Source organism: Pleurodeles waltl, chromosome 3_2 (genome assembly GCF_031143425.1).
Source record: "Pleurodeles waltl isolate 20211129_DDA chromosome 3_2, aPleWal1.hap1.20221129, whole genome shotgun sequence".
In the NCBI taxonomy this organism is placed as follows: domain Eukaryota; kingdom Metazoa; phylum Chordata; class Amphibia; order Caudata; family Salamandridae; genus Pleurodeles; species Pleurodeles waltl.
The window spans coordinates 151,163,538-151,177,522 of NC_090441.1; the positions used below are offsets into that span (position 1 = coordinate 151,163,538).

The 13,985-nt window shown below is 50.6% G+C and overlaps 1 protein-coding gene across 1 annotated transcript in view; it reads left to right on the forward strand.

Moving 5' to 3' along the window:
* CCDC92B (coiled-coil domain containing 92B) overlaps nt 1–13,985 on the forward strand; it is a 171,142-nt gene that overhangs the window by 85,210 nt on the left and 71,947 nt on the right. The window lies entirely within an intron of this gene.

Below are 13,985 nucleotides of genomic sequence, written 5' to 3' on the forward strand. Positions count from 1 at the left end.
GGTGCTGTATAGACGCCTTATTGCCATGAAGTGGAAAGCCCCAGGCGCTCCCAGTGTTGCCCAGTGGCGAGAGGAGGTAATACGGTGGGCCAAAGCAGAAACACAGACATTACAGAATTTACTGGATAAAGGTATATTAGCTAAAGGCCTAGAGGTATGGAATTAATTCTTGATAGCTGCAGAAAACAAAGACGATGAACGCCCGCCCTAAATAGATGAGAAAGAGATAATAGACATCACCTCAGCGGCCACAGCAAAACATTTTTGTATAGGTCGATTGATGCGCATGGGGAAAGAAATGAACCAATATAAAACCGCAACACCCTTCGCATGAATCCCTAGGCGCATCACTGGAGCTCTGTGGTACGCCGACGTGTGTTGGGGCTGATGGACGCCAAACCCTGCTGGTTCCTCCTACTGTGACCCGCTGCCCATGCACAGCAGCCCACGGCTAGCAGCGGGCTGGTCCCCTGTGGACCTAGGGCAACATGGTTGTGTGCTGGTGCGGCAACTTAGAAGGTGCCTCTTATCCCTCCAACACCTGGTTCTTCTTTTCCTGGGCCCTCCCCCGCTGGTCTCCCTACCCGCCCTCGGTCTGTGACCGCCGGGACCGCCTCTGCTCCTATCTTACTCTCTCTCACTATGTTTCTTGTTTCTTGAATAACTTTGCACATGTCGAATACACCTCGTGTGTAAAGATACAACTCGTAAGGCCCAAGCTGGGTAATGGTGGACTCACACGGGATTTGCAGAATGTGCAAAAGTAATAATCAACAAGTACAATGCATGATGAAACATAATGTAACCTCTTGTATTTCATTTAAAATGTTGCCATTTGGCTGGTAAAACAATAAAAACACATTTAAAAAAAAAAAAAAAAAGAAACCTTTAAGATTATAAACGAGCTCACCAGTGTCACTAAAAGTTCTGCCCAGTTGTCTTAATCACAAGAGTCCTGCAGCAATCTGGCGCAAACTTTTGTTGGAAAAATGAAAACAACACACTCATCCATGCACATTAACAATTTGGTTAGAGATGTTCCTCTTCCTCCGGTCTCTTTTGACTGATTTCAGTGCCAGGATACCCTCCCGGGTGGTAGTACGCTTTAGAAATCTGCATAACATAACAATCTAACTTTTAACAATCTTTGTCCGCTGATTATAAAGTGCAGATCCAGTCCTCCCAAAGATGCTGTTCCCCCAAACAAAATCCACCTTAAAATTCCAGATTGAACTGAAACAACGTGTAGTTAGACCTACTCTTTAGAAATAGGGCCCCAGATTTACTAGGAGTTTGAGTCACGGATGCATCTTTTTTGTGCCTCAACCCAACGCAAAATCCATTTTGGTATTTACTAAGCCACGCAGTCAATGTGCATGGCTTTGCAAAGTTTAGTAAATACAAGGTCATTCAACACAGCGTTTAGCACTGCCTTGCGTTACTTTTTGTGTTGGGTAGGTGTTACATGGGTTTGACGCAAACCTACATTTACATAAATTTGTAAATCTGGCCTTGTGCCAAAATGGTGTGCCTACCTGACAGTGCTGTAACAAGGAAAAAAATTCCAGTTTCTCCTCCTTACTTCTTCTTCTCATGCGTGCTGCATTCTGAGCACACAAAGAAAGAGGAATATGCCTCGAAGGATTGTATTTATTCAGAAAGGTATCCCTTCCTGCACAAAAACAATCCCGTCTGTAATACAGGCACACTTTTGCGCAAGGGTGCCTGCGTTGTTGCAAGGCTGAAAGAAGTGCGCCAGCGCCGGATGGGGCAGAAGTGCGCAAAATCGTAGTAGTAAGTTCCCTTGCTGTGTTGCATCATGTGAAAGAATAGTAAATCTGGCCCCAAATTTAAATCCTGAGCTTCCATCCAATTACTATTGCATTGCTATGTTATCAGTCATTCCAAACAGGGTTTATTTCTTTGTGAGAAAGTAGATCAAAAAGAGTTTTGTCAGATATTATACATCACCCTCTGCCTTGATAATCACTAGTGTCTCACAGAGTTCCATCCTTTCTCCATACTTGTTCAAAATCCACATTCATTTACACACTCCAGTTATGAATGCTTTTGGTTGTTGCTTTACAGCTACACCAATGACTCCAGTTCCTTTTTTTCCTATAAGGAACTTATGCCAACCCTAGCATCAAGATTCCAGCAGGGTAGTCCTTCTTTCTCTTGTATGTTCAGGCAGCAGATCTGAGAGGCTATGCCCCTCTCACATATCTATTCCCAGCTCCTGGGCATCAGGAAGGGAGGAGGGCACCTAACCAATAGAATGCAGAGTGACGCCCAGAGGCATGACCACTTCCTGCAAAGTGTGGCATATTCTTGTCCCAGGATACACCATTTTTCCAAACTCCATGATGTCTGAAACTAAGAGCTGACTAAACCATCCTCCAGTGTGGCTCATTTCCATAGCTCTCCTCCTTCTAACATCTGCAAATTCCTTCCTTAAGCCTGGTATCTGGCTGAGGGGTCCAGAAGGTGGGGGTTAGGTGATCTGGCATTCTCTCCTGTCTTGCTCTCCTTTGGGGCTTTATGTTTTATTTCCCCTCCCCCTGCCCATGCATTCCTGTGTGTCCCCTGAGCTGCCCTTCACCAGATAGGCTCTCCCCTGGACAGCCACTTATCACTTAATCAGGCAGCTCTGCTAATCCTGTTAGCACTGACCAATCAGAGGGGATCGTCAGAAGGCTGGATTTTGGCTTACAGAAAGAAAAGCCTTATAACTTATTTTCTGTACAAATTGGGATACATTCACCAATGTCAAATTGCTGGATTTATCAAAACAAATCATTTAAGTCCTTGAATTACTTATCTGTGCTTTTCCTTACTATTATTACCATGAAATACAATATAGCAATGATAGCCTATGAAGGCCAGTATCTATAATGGGGGGGGGGGAATGAAATTATCAGTTTTTCCCTAACCAGGGTTTATAAAACACCTTTTATAAGGCCCCTGCTTATAGTTACATGACCCCCCCTACCCCTGCGATACCTATGGGAGATCCTGGGAGTACCTAATATGTGAACATAAGGTAGATGATCACATTTAAAGTGCCCACAGCACCAAAGTCGAATTTGGACACCATTTCAATTTAAATGCAGTCTGCAGAGTCAGGCTGCATTTTAAAATGACAGCAAACCTCTAGCAGTGCTCACATGCAAAGGGCAGCAATTCTGATGGGACTCTAATCTCCATGCCCTATTATATAGGGGCTTACAGGCAGATTGTTCACCCTTTCCGTATTAATCAATCAATCAATCATAGTATTTATAAAGCGCGCTATGTACCCGTCAGGGTTTCGAGGTGCTGAGGGGGGGGGGGGGGGGGGGGAGCGCTGCTGGTTTAGCGGTCGAAGAGCCAGGTCTTGAGGAGCCTTCTGAAAGCGAGGAGGTCCTGGGTCTGGCGAAGAGATGTGGGGAGAGAGTTCCAGGTCTTGGCGGCGAGGAAGGAGAAGGATCTGCCGCCGGATGTCTTGCGCTGGATTCGGGGTACGATGGCGAGGGCGAGGTTGGCGGATCGGAGTTGACGTGTTGGAGTGTAGAAGTTGAGTCTGGTGTTGAGGTAGGAGGGTCCGGTGTTGTGAAGTGCCTTGTGAGCGTGGGTCAGGAGTTTGAAGGTGATCCTCTTGTCTACCGGGAGCCAGTGGAGTTCCTTTAGGTGAGGGGAGATGTGACTTCGGCGGGGTATGTTGAGGATCAGTCGGGCGGAGGCATTTTGGATATGTTGGAGGCGTTTGATGTCTTTGGTTGGGATGCCTGTGTAGAGTGCGTTGCCGTAGTCAAGTCTGCTGCTGACGAGGGCCTGGGTCACCGTCTTTCTGGTTTCTGTTGGAATCCACTTGAAGATTCTGCGGAGCATTCGAAGGGTGTTGAAACAGGAGGAGGAGACGGCGCTGACCTGTTTGGACATGGTGAGGGCGGAGTCCAGGATGAAGCCGAGGTTTCTTGCGTGGCTGGCAGGGGTGGGTGGGGGTCCGAGGACGGAGGGCCACCATGAGTCGTTCCAGGCCGAGGGAGTGCGTCCGAGGATGAGGACTTCCGTCTTGTCGGAGTTGAGTTTCAGGCGACTGTTGTTCATCCAATCGGCGATGGATTTTAGTCCCTCGTGGAGGTTTGTTTTGGCGGTGAGCGGGTCTTTGGTCAGGGAGAGGACGAGCTGGGTATCGTCGCCGTAGGAGATGATGCTGAGATGATGTTGGCGGGCCAGTTGAGCGAGGGGGGCCATGTAGACGTTGAACAACGTGGGGCTGAGGGAGGATCCTTGGGGGACGCCGCAGATGAGGTTGGTGGCTTTGGAGCGGAAAGGGGAGAGACGGACTCTCTGCGTTCTGTCGGAGAGGAAGGATGAGATCCAGTGGAGGGCTTTATCTTGGATGCCGGCTTCCTGGAGGCGGGTCAGTAGGGTGCGGTGGCAGACGGTGTCAAAAGCGGCTGATAGGTCGAGGAGGATGAGGGCTGAGGCTTCGCCGTTGTCCAATTGATGTCTGATGTCATCTGTGGCGGCGAGGAGGGCGGTCTCAGTGCTGTGGTTTCGTCTGAATCCGGATTGTGAGGGGTCCAGGATGGAATTGTCTTCGAGGAAGTGGGTGAGCTGAGTGTTGACGATCTTCTCGATGACTTTCGCTGGAAAAGGGAGGAGAGAGATCGGACGGAAGTTTTTGAGGTCGTTGGGGTCAGCCTTGGGTTTTTTGAGGAGGGGTTGGATTTCTGCGTGTTTCCAGCTGTCCGGGAAGGTGGCAGAAGTGAAGGAGAGGTTGATGATCTTGCGGAGTTCGGGGGCGATGGTGGCGTTGGCTGAGTTGAAAACATGATGGGGGCAGGGGTCCGTGGGGGAGCCTGAGTGGATGGTGTTCATGGTTGCTATGGTTTCTGCCTCTTCCACGTGGGTCCAGGCGGTGAGGCGGCAGTCGCGGGAGGAGACGTCGGGGGTGGGGTCTGGCGGTGGACCGGTGATGAAGCTGTCGTGGATGGTGGTGATTTTCTGGTGGAAGAAGGTGGAGAGGTCGTCGCAGAGTTTCTGGGAGGGCGGGATGTCGTTGGAGTTGGCTTTCGGATTGGAGAGTTCCTTCACGATGCCGAAGAGTTCTTTGCAGTCGTGGGCGTTGTTGTTGATACGTTCGGTGAAGTGGGCGCGCTTGGCGGTGCGGATCCGTTGGTGGTGTTCGCGGTTGGCGTTTTTGAGGGCGGCGAGGTTGTCGGGTGTGCGTTCTTGGATCCATTTTTTTTTTAGCTTCTGGCAGTTGCTTTTGGAGGTGGTGAGATCGTCTGTGAACCAGGCTGGTTTTTTCTTTCCTTGGATGGTGGTGGGTTTCTTGAGAGGGGCAAGGGTGTTGGCGCAGTCGAGGATCCATTGATGGAGGTTGTTGGCGGCTGTGCTCGGGTCGATTGCGTCGGGTGGAAGGTTGTTGATGAGGGTGCTGGTCAGTTGTTCTTGGGTGACTTTGCCCCAGCGGCGGTGGGGAGGAAGCTGGATGCGGTGTTGCTCTGTGGTTTTCTTATAGGTGAAATGGACACAGTGATGGTCAGTCCAGTGGAGTTCGGAGGTGTGGCTGAAGGAAATGTGGTTGCTGGAGGTGAAGAGGGGGTCAAGGGTGTGACCGGCGATGTGGGTAGGTGTGTTGACTAGCTGGCGGAGACCGAGGTTGAGGAGGTTGGAGGTCAGTGACGCGGTGTTGACGTCGTTGGCATTTTCCAGATGGTAGTTCAGATCTCCCAGGAGGATGTAATCCCGGGAAGCGAGGGCGTGGGTGCTTGCAAGGTCGGCGATGGTGTCGTTGAAGGGGGCTCTTGGTCCTGGAGGGCGGTAAATGAGGGTTCCTCTGAGGGTCGTGTTGGGGTCCGTGTGGATCTGGAAGTGGAGGTGTTCGGCTGTCCTGAGGGTGTCGTCCGAGTGGGTGTGGATTTTGAGGGTAGCTTTGTGAGCGATGGCTATTCCGCCGCCGATTCCGTTGGTTCGATCTCTTCTGGTGATTTTGTAGCCGTCCGGTATGGCGATGGCGATGTCCGGAGACGAGGAGTCGTTCCACCAGGTTTCGGTCAGGAAAGCCACGTCAGGAGCAGTGGTGTCGAGCAAATCCCAGAGCTCAATGGCGTGTTTTCGTGCGGAGCGGGTGTTGATGAGGATGCAGTTCAGGTGGTTGGGGTTGGATGTTTTCGTAGTTGGATTGGTCGTTCTGATGCAGGAGAAGTTGCAGGTACGGCAGGAAAAAGGTCCTTTAGTGTGCTTCGGGGATGCCCGGTAGCATTCAGTGGAGGGGCCGGGGTTGAAGGCGCGGAGTTCGTTGATCGAGTAGCGGATGCGGGGGGGCGCGAGGGCCAGGGGGTGTGGCGCTGGGCACGGTCCAGGCGCGGACGGGCGCAGACGGGCTTGCCCCTGGCGCGCCTCCGGCACGGACGCGCAGCGCCAGCCATTAAGAAGGGAGGGGGGAGGGAGGAGCAGCTGGGAGGCGGGAGGGAGCGGCAAATGGGGGCGCGAGGGGGGCGGGGCCGCAGGGAGGCAGCGGCAGGGAACGGAGAGCGCACAAGGGGCAAAACACTGAAAACGAGCAAAATACAAGCAGTTACAATAAGAAAAGCACACAATCAGAAAAACAATAATGGCACAATATACGATCGGGGAGACAGCAATCAGGGGGGCACAAAGGGGGCAGAAGCGCCGGCGGCGAGGCGCTGGAAAAAGCTAAAAAAACGAAAAACACTTACGGGACGGCGGAAAGCGGCACACGGGTCAAGTGAAGCTAGTCAGAGCCCACTAGACCCCAGGGATGAGGCGCAGGAGGATGCCTGCGGGTGGAGGAGGGCCTCGAACACGCAAACAGCAGCGTGGTCAGGGGACAGAGGCAGGAGGCAGCAGGTTGGTGCTGCGGTCGTGGGGGGCGAGCTCAGGACCTGAAACAGGTCAGAGGTCGCTCACTCGCGACGCGCAGCGCCAGCCATTAAGAAGGGAGGGGGGAGGGAGGAGCAGCTGGGAGGCGGGAGGGAGCGGCAAATGGGGGCGCGAGGGGGGCGGGGCCGCAGGGAGGCAGCGGCAGGGAACGGGGAGCGCACAAGGGGCAAAACACTGAAAACGAGCAAAATACAAGCAGTTACAATAAGAAAAGCACACAATCAGAAAAACAATAATGGCACAATATACGATCGGGGAGACAGCAATCAGGGGGGCACAAAGGGGGCAGAAGCGCCGGCGGCGAGGCGCTGGAAAAAGCGAAAAAAACGAAAAACACTTACGGGACGGCGGAAAGCGGCACACGGGTCAAGTGAAGCTAGTCAGAGCCCACTAGACCCCAGGGATGAGGCGCAGGAGGATGCCTGCGGGTGGAGGAGGGCCTATATACTAGGAACTTACAGGGTCTGTCAGGACAATTGGAAGGGTACCCTAATACCTAGCATAGACTACTACAAGTGTGTGTTTTAACATAGAACTGGCCTGGGCCTGGTTAACAGAGTCCAGGGCACAGTCAGAGTCAGTTATCATCAGCACCAGTCAGCAACAAAAGAAAAATGGGGATGAACAGGGCAAAAAGATGACTTTGCAATATGGCCCCCTCCCAAATGAAAGGTGAGGGGTCACTAACCAGCACCCAGGGTAGTCCTCATCAGCTAAGTGGAAATATCTGGAAAGTCCATCTGCATTGGCACGTGCAACCCCAGGTCTGTGTACCATTGTGAAGTCCATCCCCTGTAGGGAAATGGACCATCTCAAAAGCTTGGGATTCTCCCCTTTCATCTGCATGAGCCACCTGAGAGGTCTGTGGTCTGTCTGAACACGACAGTGAGTACCAAACAGATATGGTCTCAGCTTTTTCAAGGACCAGACTCAGCAAAGGCTTCCCTCTCAATGGCACTCCATTTTTGTTCCCTGGAGAGAAGTCGCCTGTTAATGAAGGCAACTGGCTGATGAAGGCCCTGATAATTTATCTGTGGCAACACTGCCCCAATTCCCCGCTCTGAGCATCAGTCTGCACCACAAACTCCTTTGTGTAATCAGGGTCCAGCAACACTGGTGGTGAACACATGGCAGCCTTTAGAGTATCAAAAGCCTTCTGACACTCTGGAGTACAAATCACTTTCTTTGGCCTTTTCTTAGAGGTAATTTCCGTCAGAGGAGCCACAATGGTCCCATCGTTCTGAACAAATCTTCTATAGCACCCAGTCAGACCAAGGAAGGCCCTGCCCTGTGTCTGGGTTGTAGGAGCTGTCCAATCCAAAATGGTTTGGATCTTGGCCTGGAGAGGTTGTACATGGCCTCCACCTACAAGGTGACCCAGGTACACCACAGAACTCTGCCCTATCTGACACTTGCTGGCCTTAATAGTCAGACCTGCTTGCTGCATGGCCTGAAGCACTTCCCTCAGGTGGTTTAAGTGATCCTCCCAAGTGGAACTATACACAGCTATATCATCCAGATATGCTGTACTGAACTGCTCCAACCCAGACAGGACCCTATTCACCAACCTTTGGAAGGTGGCAGGGACATTCTTTAAGCCAAAAGGCCTGGACTGTTAATGGCCCTCAGGTGTGGAGAATTCTGACCTCTCCTTTGCCCCTTCAGTGAGGGCAATCTGCCAGTATCCTGAGGTCAAATCAAATGTACTCATATACCTAGCAGCCCCTAACCTATCAATGAGCTCATCAGCTCTAGGTATAGGGTGAGCATCAGTCTTTGTGACTGCATTCAGTCCTCTGTAGTCCACACAGAACCTCAATTCCTTCTCCCCCCCCCGGGGATTAGGTTTGGGCACCAGCACCACTGGACTGGCCCGTGGACTGTCAGAGGGCCCAATTACTCCCAAATCCAGCATCTTAGCTACCTCAGCCTTAATGCTGTCTCTGACATGGTCAGAAAACCTGAACAGTTTATTTTTGACAGGTGGGCTGTCACCAGTGTCAATGTGGTGCACACACCTATCAATGAAACCTGGGGGCATAGAGAACAGACCAGCAAACCGCCCCAGCACCTGCTTGCAGTCTCTGTGCTGTTGGTCTGCCAATTTGGGAGAGAGTGCCACTCTCTCCACTGACCCATCTTGCGTAGCACTGGAGAGGAGATCCAGCACTGGCTCGGTTTCCTCCTCTACTCCCTCATCTGTGACCAATAACATGGTCATGTCTGCCCTGTCGTGGTAGGGTTTCAATCTGTTGACATGCAGGACCCTATGAGGGTTCCGGGGGGGGTGTTAAGGTCTACCAGATAGGTAACCTCATCCTTCTTTCCAATGATTGGATAGGGCCCAGTCCAGTTGTCATGGAGGGCCCTTGGAGCTACAGGCTCCAACACCCATACCAATTGTCCTGGAGTATGCTCAGGCATTGCAGCCTTCTGATCATAGCGGTGCTTCATGAGCTCCTGATTATCCTCCAGTTTCCTGCTTGCCTTATACATGTACTCCGCCATGCGTGAGCGCAGACCTAGCACATAGTCAAGCACATTGTTCTTTGCTTCCTTGAGAGGCTTCTCCAAAGACTCTCTCAGCAGGCACAATGGTCCCTTCACAGGATGCCCAAATAACAACTCAAAGGGACTGAAACCAACCCCCTTTTGTGGGACCTCCTTGTAGGCAAACAGTAGGCATGGAAGGAGAACATCCCATCTGCTCCTGAGTTTGTGAGACAACCCATTGATCATGCCTTTCAGGGTCTTATTAAACCTCTCCACCAGACCATTCGTCTGGGGATGATATGGGGGTGGTGAGCTTGTAGGTAACACCACATTCATCCCACATCGCCTTCAGATAGCTGGACAGGACGTTTGTGCCCCTATCTGAAACAACCTCTTTTGGGAAACCTACTCAGGTGAACACCACAAGCAGGGCCCTAGCCACCACATGGGCAGCTATTGTTCTGAGAGGTATTGCCTTAGGATATCTTGTAGCATGATCCACTACCACCAAGATATACTTATTCCCTGAGGCAGCAGGTGGTTCTAGGGGACCAACAATGTCCACCTCCACCCTTTCAAACGGGGTCCCAACCACTAGCAGTGGTATCAAGGGAGCCTTGGGCATGACCCCTATCTTTCCATTGGCCTGACAGGTGACACAGGAGCTACAAAACTCCTTTACCTTCTGAGACATATGAGGCCAATAGAAATTGTTCACCAACCAGTTCCAAGTCTTGCCCAGCCCCAGATGTTCTACCAAGGGATATCATAGACTCATAGTCAGGATGAACTCTCTGTATTTCTGAGGCACCACCAACCTCCTGGTGGCCCCCTCCCTGAGGTTTTTGGCCTCAGTATAGAGCAGCCCATCTTCCCAGTAGAGCCTGTGAAATCCACTGTCATCCCCTTTCTCTTGCCTTAAGGCAATCTGTCTCAAGCCCTCAAGGGTGGGACAGTCTCTCTGCCCCTGGCAAAAGTCCTCTCTGGAGGGTCCACCGGCTCCTGTCAGTTCTGCCAAGTCTGACAGATCTGGTAGGGATGGAGTCTCATCATCAGCGGTCAGATCCTCCCCATCAGGGTCAGATTCCTCCTGTACTTCTAGAGTTCCCTGTGCTGACTCCCCAGACCCATCACCCTTGTCCATGGAGGCTTGGACCTTTGTTCCTGGGTCCAAGTGTCCAGCATTTTCCTTCTGAGCAGTCTCTGACCGGGTCACAGCACATACCCACTCAGGGAGCTCCAATATTCTCATATGGAGCCCTCTCTCCACTTCTGACCATTCAGATGCTTCAAGATCATTACCCAGCAAACACTGTACTGGGAGAGCAGGTGACACAGCTACTTTCTTAGGGCCTGTCACACCTCCCCACTCCAAATCCACCTTAGCCATTGGATGGAGTTTGGTCCTGCTGTGTGCATGGGTCACTTGGTGAAACTCACCAGGTAGCATTTGCTCTTGAGACACCAGTGTATCTCTCACAATAGTCACACTGGCTCCTGTGTCTCTCAGAACCTCAACCTCCATCCCATTGATGTTAAGCCTCTGCCTGTACTTGTCCATGCTTGGAGGTAATGTGGCTAGGGTTGCAAGATCCACCCCACCAAAGGATACTAAAGTTGCCTCTGCCACTTCCCTACCCCTCTCTGGAGCACTCTTCACCCCCACACTTACACTAGTAATCCCTGGGGACTGGCCAACAGTGGAGGGCTTGTTTGTGCAGACAGCATCTCCTCTCATGTGCCCTGGCTTAACACAGTCAAAGCACTTTCCCACCATTGAGGGATCAAAGAACCTACCCTTCTTTCCCTGATACCCTCTCCCCTTGAAGTTAGATTGGCTCGGGCCGCCCCCCCCTCCTTCTCAGGTTTTTGTGGGTCTGTGGAGGACACCTTCTGTTTTTGAGCTTCTTTCCCCTGGGCTTTCCCCTGGGAAGTGACCTGTCCTGCTTTCTTCTGGTCGCCCCCCCCCGGTACTGATTGGAAACCCTGGTTTGGCCCACTCATCAGCTGCCTTGACTAGTTCCCTAGGACTAGACAGCTTAGAGTCTACTAGATACTGGTGTAACCTCTCCTGTACACAATGAGCCAAAATGTGTTTCTTCAAAAACAAATTATACAATCTGTCATATGTGTTTACTTGGTTACCAACAATCCAGCCCTCAGGTGCCCCTTCTGAGGTGTCCAAACAATCCACCCAAGACTGTGTACTCACTTTCTGGGTATCTCTTAACTTCACCCTGTACTGCTCTAGGGTCAACCCAAATTTCGCAACTAAGCATCTCCTCATGTGGGTGTAGGATTTAGCCTTTTCCCCCTGCAGGGTCAAGAGCCTATCCCTCCCAGCTGCTGGAATCAGTTCCCACAAGTGTGAACCCCACTGCTTGGGGTGGACCCCCCCACATCTCAAGGGCCCTTTCAAATGCAGTTAGCCATTTGTCAGTGTCGTCCCCCTCTATGTATCTGGGTACTATTCCCTTGGGAAGCTTGGAATCAACCCCCCCTCCCACCCCTGGGCTCCTCAACATCTTCTTCATTGTCGCTGCCCCCATTTCTCTTGGCTTTTTTCTCCTCCCACTGCTCCTTAGCTAACTCTAGTTTCTTCTGCTCCAAATCTATTAAAGCTAATTGGGTCTTAAGCTGTCTCTCTGCAAGTGACAATGCTGGTTCCTGAGTAGGGGCCCCTGCCCTCCTACAACCCTCTGAAGTGACACAATTAGTACTGGAAGCAATGGAAGCTCTATCCTCCTCATCCGCCTCTGTGATGTGGTAGAAGGGGGCCACCTCCCCCTCCCTTTCCCTCTCTGGGGCTGACCTGGCCAGGCCTTCAGGTAACTAACCAGGGCTGCCTTCCTAATCTTGGTAGTAGCAGGTAGCCCCCTAGCCTTACACAACACCCTAAACTAAGCCACATTGCGTTTAGTCAGTTTAGCTAGGTCCAGCTCCATGGTATCCCTAGTTTTGGGTCACAACAGCTATCACTCAGACTTAGAACAAATTTAGAAAAATCAAAACAATGGATTAAAAATCAGCTTAGTCCAAATTTCAAAAATTCAAAAATCAAAAGTTTTGTTCTAAGGCAATTTAGCAGATTTTTACTGATCCCAACTTAAACACTGTATGGTGTAAATTGAACACAAGTCCTCATCCACACTGCTGAACACCAGAATGTTGTAAAGTGGGTTGTTGGCAGTGGTAACTATCAACCTACCACTGGCACTAAGGCCACTAACCAAATATAGGTTCAATACAGGTCTCAGTAAATTAGCCCCTTGGAAGCTATAACCGAGCAGGTAGGCCTAACTTAGGAGACAAGAGTTTAAAGCATTCAAAAACACCAATACAGTAAAGAAGTGAGACACAACACACAATAAAAATCCCACACCAATTTATAAAAATGGGTTATATTTTTATGAGTAAATAGACACCAAAACGACAAAAATCCAACGTAGAGAACCAGAGATATGAATTTTAAAAGAATAAACACTTTCTAGCGCTTAGAAACACAAAGTGCCAACTTTACCAAAATTCTCCAAACTTCAGGAGGTGTTTCCTGAAGTCCTCCTTGCAGGTACAAAAGGCCCAAAACACAAATCCAAGGGTCTGGAATCTCCTGGTTGGTCCTTGGAAAGTTGAACCACAATTCCGACAATGCACCTGGTCAAATCCTTAAATGTCCACTGGATGCACTCCAGGCTGGGGACTTTTGCTGGGGATGATGCAGGTGAAGCTCTGTTAACATGTAGCTGCAGGGAGTCCACTCCTGAGTCCTTCTTGAAGCAAGGCACCATCCCCAGGGCTGTAGTACCAGATTGTGCAGCAGGCACAGTCCACTCAGAAGTACAGGCCAAGGGTGCAGATCCAGATTCCAGCAGGGCAGTCCTTCTTTCTCTTGTAGTTTCAGGCAGCAGATCTGAGAGGCTATGCCCCTCTCACATATTTATTCCCAGCTTCTGGGCATTAGGAAGGGGAGGGGCGCCCAACCAATAGAATGCAGAGTGACGTCCAGAGGCAGGACCACTTCCTGCAAAGTGTGGCATATTCCTGTCCCAGAAAGCACCATTCTTCCAAAATCCATTATGTCTGAAACTAAGAGCTGTCTAAACCATCCTCCAGTGTGGCTCATTTCCATAGCTCTCCTCCTTTTAATATCTGCAAATTCCTCCCTTAAGCCTGGTATCTGGCTGAGGGGTCCAGAAGGTGGGGGTTAGGTGATTTGTCTTGCTCTCCTTTGAGGCTGTATGTTTTATTACCCCTCCCCCTTCCCATGCATTCCTGTGTAGCCCCCGAGCTGCCCTTCACCAGATAGGCTCTCCCCTGGACAGCCACTTATCACTTAATCAGGCAGCTCTGCTAACCTGTTAGCGCTGACCAATCAGATGGGACCGTCAGAAGGCTGGATTTTTACTTACAGAAAGAAAAGCCTTATAACTTATTTTCTGTACAAGTTGAGATAAATTCACCAATGTCAAATTGTTCGATTTATCAAAACAAATCTTTTAAGTCCTTGAATTGTTTTTCTGCACTTTTCCTTACTATTATTACCTTGAAATACAATATAGCAATGATAGCCTATGAAGGCCATCATCTATAATGGG